The sequence below is a fragment of the Rhinopithecus bieti genome, unplaced genomic scaffold, assembly GCF_001698545.2.
Source record: "Rhinopithecus bieti isolate Rb0 unplaced genomic scaffold, ASM169854v2 scaffold_41905, whole genome shotgun sequence".
Taxonomy (NCBI): domain Eukaryota; kingdom Metazoa; phylum Chordata; class Mammalia; order Primates; family Cercopithecidae; genus Rhinopithecus; species Rhinopithecus bieti.
In genome coordinates this window covers 21,663-27,117 of record NW_016817730.1, presented here as the reverse complement: position 1 = coordinate 27,117, position 5,455 = coordinate 21,663, and the positions used below count along the sequence as shown (strand labels likewise).

Genomic DNA, 5,455 nt, shown 5'->3' with positions numbered 1-5,455 from the left:
AATAATAATAATAATAATAATAATAATAATAATAATAATAAATTTTAAAACTTACACCAAGAAAAGGCCATGAAAAAATTGTAGCCCATAAAGGAGAATAAAGAAGAATGGTCAGAGAGGAAATATATAATTTTTTAAAAAGTATGGTGTCATAGAACTCCAGGGGAGAGAATATCACCAGAATGGGGAAATCAACTGATTAACAAAGAGGTTAAAAAGGGTAGAAGTGAAAATAATACCCTGGAATTAAGAATAAGAGCACCTTGACAAATATTGAAAGCAGTTTATTAAGGAAAAAAGAGTTGATGAGAGTTGGCAGAAGATTGAGTGGATGAGAGATGAGAAGGAAATAATAAAAATAACAACCCTTAGTTGTTAAAAGGACTACATAAAAAGGGATGGTAGCTAGAGCTGAGCAAGTACAGGTAGGAAATTCTCTGTTGTTGTTGTTGTTGTTGTTTGTTTGTTTATTAATACTGTTTTTTAAAAGGAAACTCTTAAGCATGTTTACCTGCTAACAGGAAATGGCCTGAAAGAAGGGAGAGGATGAAGATACAAAGGAAAGGAATGAAGTAGTGGACTGTATTAATTTCCTATTGCTGCTGCAACACAGTACCACAAACTTAGTGGCATGAAGCAACAGAAATTTATTATCTTACTGTTATGTAGGTCAAAGTACAAAATGAGTCAGACTGGGCTAAAATCATGGTGTTTCTCTTATAAGGACAGTTGTGACTACATTTAGAACAGATCTGGTAAATATAGGGTAACCTCCTATACTCAAAATCTTTCATTATTCACATCTGCAAAGTCTCTTTTGTCATATAAGGTAACATTTATAGGTTCCAGAGTTTGGAATCTGAATATCTTCGGAGACCATTATTCAGCCTATCACATTGTACAAGCTTCAAGATGCACAGCAATGCTATTTTGTCTCACTCTAAATACATGACCATGAGTGACAAAATGGCATTCTCTAATACTCTGCAACTCCACTGCACTGCATATTTACTCTGACACTATGTAAAATGAGTATTCATACCTTCTCCCGTTGTGCAGTGGCCTCCAGCCCTACCTCTTTTCCACTCACTCTTCCCTTTCAAATGATGATCTTGATAAATAAATTCAATCTAGGGCTTCCTTGCTTTCATCACAAAATTTACCTACCTAAACTTCTACCCATCCCCTTTCTTTCTTTCACAATAAATGAAGTGTCCCTGCTGATGTCAAAGTACTATCCCTCAATTTGTGCTCTAGCTCCATCTCCGGCTCACTTTCTAATGAATTTGTCTCATGCAAGTATCCTCTTCCTCCTACATCATCAATTAATTTCTACTGAATCAATCCTAACAGCATACATATTCTAGAATCTTCCCACTTTATAAAACCCTGCTTTAGCACACATTCTCTTCCAGCTACTATTTCTCTTCTTGGTCTCCTTTCATGATAAAACTTACAAGAAGAGTTGTCTGTTGTCTCTGTCTCCTGCTTACCTCTTGTTCTCTCCTCAAATGACTCCAATTCAGTTGAAATAGTTCTTATAACAAATGACGCCCCTCCAGACCAACTTCAACAGCTATTTCACAGTTTCAACATTACTAGTTTCTCAGCTAAACAGTTGGTCATTTGCATCTTCTTCTTTTTTAGCTCTGGCAAGTATATACATTTGCATCCTCTTGAAGTACTTTCTTTTCTTAGCTTCTGTAGCATGTATCAATCTTCCTTGTCTTTTCACCTACCTTGCTAGCTAGCTATTTCTCAGTCCTTTTGTTGGTTCCTCTTTCTCTGATTATTACTTAAATACTAGAGTGAGCCAGGGATGTGGCCTGAACGTTTTTCTCTTCTCTCTTTCTGATTTCTCCCTAGATTATCTCACTTAGTCCCATGGCTTTACCACCCACAAGCCATTGGGTACTGAATATTGATGGCCAGTGCTGACCTCTCTTCTGAACTCCAAACTCACATATCCAATTGCCAATTAGACATCTTAAGTTGCATGTCTAATAAAGCATCTAAATTTAGCATGCATAAAAGTTAACTCTGGATTGCAACTTTATTTTGATCTCAAAAATTTTGCTCTTTCATTCTCAATTTAATAAATGACATAACAAAATTAGTCAAGCAAACAAACAAACAAAAAAAACCACTAGGAGTTATTCTTGCAACTTTCGTTCTCTTAACTCCCATATCAATAGATCAGCAAATCTTTCTGGCTTTACCCCCTAAATATACTCTTAATCTGTCAACCATTCTCTTTCCCTAGTGTCACCCTAAAATCAAGCCACCATTATCACTCACCTACATTACTTGAATTACCTACTAAATAATATCTCTTCTTCTACCCTTATGTAGCTCCATCAACATTCAGCATGGTATGGGTTTTTGTTAAAAATCTAAATTGGATGACATTAATCCCATGCTTAACAACCACAAAAAGCTTCCTGCATAACCTACATTTAGCTCCTGATTGACCTTCTAATCTCATCTCCCACTATTACCCATGATTGTTCAACTACATGTGCATGGATGAAACACACCAAGTCCTTTCCCAAGTTAGGGTGCATGTTCTTATTCTTTCCTGTGAATTCACATGCTCCTCCTTGTTTGGGTGAGGGAGAAAGGACAAGATGGAGGAAGGTGAACAAGATGGAGCAGTCCCTGTTGCTTCCGGGTGGGAAAATACAGATCAACTGAGCATGGGTCAGGTGACGTCAATCCAAAGAGATCGAAACTTACCCGGCCACGCCTACGGAGACGCCCCTATCCCGCCCTTATCCCACCCACTGCCCTCCCCTTCCAGTACCAATGCATAAAAGTCCGCCGCTGGCAGGAGCCAGTGTGACTCCCTCCGCCCCTCTTACTTGTAGACCTGAGAACCTCACTGGAGAGCGCGGGTGCCACTTCCCTGGCCCCTTTCCGGTGGACTAGTGAACCTCGCCCGAGAGTGCGTGCATATTTGCAATAAAAGGCTGCTACTCTCTTCGCTCGTTTTGGCCTTCATTGATATTTAGTCTTTGCGTTTATTAATAATAGTAATAAAGAAATAAAACACTCCTCTATGTCTTCTCATGGTTGGCTCCTTCTTGTCTTCCCTGACCAAATGTCTCTTCCTCATGGAAGTATCTTCACACCCAGGTACTCACTATCTGATAAATCTATCACCTTGTCTTAGCATTTTTTCCATTCTTATTACTAGCTGAAACTAATATTTTTCTAACAGCTGATTACCTCCTTTCAATGGAACGTCTTTCTGAGAACAGGATCCTAATATGTGTTACTCATTGGTGTGGCTGAAGAGCCCAGAATAGTACCTGTCACAAAGTAGGTGATTAATATATGATTTATAAAATGAATACATGAAAAATGACGACAGCTTAGCAGATAGTGTAATAAGCATAGTTGAAGGAATTAGCCTGAACATAGCACTTTTTAAAATCATGCTACCTTGTTAGTTAAGTTGGTAGCTGAGGTAAGTGAAGAAATTTAAGAGCAGTTATCTTGATGGTCATGTGTTAAGTAAGAAAAAAATTGCAGTCAGAGCTTGAGTAGAATGAGAAAGGTTTAAAATAGCCACTGTGAAGAGTAAGAAAAAGATATTGTTAAAAGATGTGTAAAAGATCTAGAAATCCAGAGAATTTTGAGGTCTAATCAAATTTGATGAACCTAAACTTGCAGTGGTATCAACCTCCAGTAGTGGAGGGGAGTGGATTAACAAAAGGGTAGAATTTTACATGTCACGTCTATAAAAAATCAAGATCCAAAGAGTACAGATTTTGTCATGAGATCCACTAATATGAAAGAGCCTCAGTATTAGCTTGATTAAAACAGGACCCCACACTACTGAGAGGTAGAAGATGTTGATATAGAGAGAAATTACAAGGTTCAAAGAATTTAATGAGAGCAAAAAATAGATCGAGTGCAGTAGTATTGATAGAATTCAGAACAGGAGAGGCGAGGGAGGGAGGGAGGGAGGGAGGAAGCAAGGAAGGAAGGAAGGAAGGAAGGAAGGAAGGAAGGATTGGTCAATGAGTTGAAAATCTGAATTCATGAATTTAGACATGGAACACTTCCTGGTAACAACAATGTCCAGATTATGACCTTAGGAATGTCAAGCTGAAGCAAAACGATGATGCCTTTTGGAATTCAGGGAAGTCAAAATATTGAGAGGTTAAGGCATTAGGAATAGCTTCCATGTGATCATTGTGACTTTTTGGCTATACCACATTTCAACATAAACTAGAAAGCCATGCATACAGAACTTGAAAAATATTTATTCATTAAATCAATGAATGATAGAGTTAATTAATAGAGTAGAATGGAAAGTGAGTACATAGTAAGATTGTGAACAATTAGCCAACATTTCTCTGAATAAGGGAGGAAGGAGTAAGAAAAAGGATATCAATGAGAAGCAGAAGGTGATACAGCTCGATTGCAGAAAGCTTAATGTAGTTTGAGCTGAAGTTTCTATTTTGTCCATAAATTTTACTGTGCTAATAAATGCTTATAATATATTTTACAATTACTTCTCACTTAACTAATATGCCCTCCTCTTTCTCTTACCTCCTTAGTTTGTTCTTACAGATCTCAATCTAGTAAACTGTGGACCAAATTCAATCTACACGAGAGTGTGTGTCTTTTTTTTGCTGCTTCTTTCTCTCCCTCTCTTTTTTCTTTTTCTTTTTTTTTTTTTTGTCTTGCATAAAGCACCAAACAATGAAGTACAATTCAGTATTTATTAGGAGAGTTGACATGATAAATCCGTATTTCTGGCTTCTCTTGCAGAAACAAAATACCTGTCATCCCTGCTCTCACAATCTAGCATGGCCACTATTGGTAGAGGTAAGTAGTGGTTGTTTCCTTTAGATAGCGTTTACAAGTTTCAGTGCCAGCTAGTCCACTTCACTCACTTTCACCATGTTCCAGGCCCTACAGCATTTGATTTTGGCTTCTTTGAATCAAAGCTACAAAAGCAACTACTTGGCTTCACACCAAAGAGTTCTACCACCAAGGACTAAATATGCTTAAGTCTCTCTTCTTGTAAAGCTTAAATTCCACAGAGGCAACTCGGTCCGCTATTGACTTGACTTAATACCTAGTTATCATGATACTCCATTCTGTAAGGAAAAGAATATGAAATAAAAGTAATGTTAGGTTGAAATCTGTCCAAAACACTTCCAAAAAGCCCACAAATTCCTTGGCAAGCTACATCATGTATTTTTGTTTAAAAGCCATTATTGTTTTGTTTTCTTTTGTTTTTTATGTGTAGATTGTATAATGGAAGGTAAATAAATGTGAAGTAGTTCTGTCTACAAAGCAAACGTGTAAAACTGAAGCATCAGTGTGCTGAGGTAGGGCTTGGTCTTAACTTTGGTTTTGCTCCAAATTCAGGCTAAATGTTAGCCTTTGCTCTTTGTTCATGTTATGACAACTCTGTTTGCATGCTGACTCTGTGCTA

General features: G+C 37.4%; 1 protein-coding gene across 1 annotated transcript in view; it reads right to left on the bottom strand.

The window, feature by feature from the left end:
* LOC108517970 (sperm-associated antigen 16 protein-like) overlaps positions 1–1,564 on the bottom strand; it is a 521,001-nt gene extending 519,437 nt beyond the window's left edge. Inside the window, exon 1 of the mRNA XM_017856103.1 lies at positions 1,494–1,564. The gene's annotated coding sequence lies outside the window, so the exon portion shown is untranslated. The remainder of the gene's footprint in view (positions 1–1,493) is intronic.
* Positions 1,565–5,455: the final 3,891 nt, after the last annotated feature.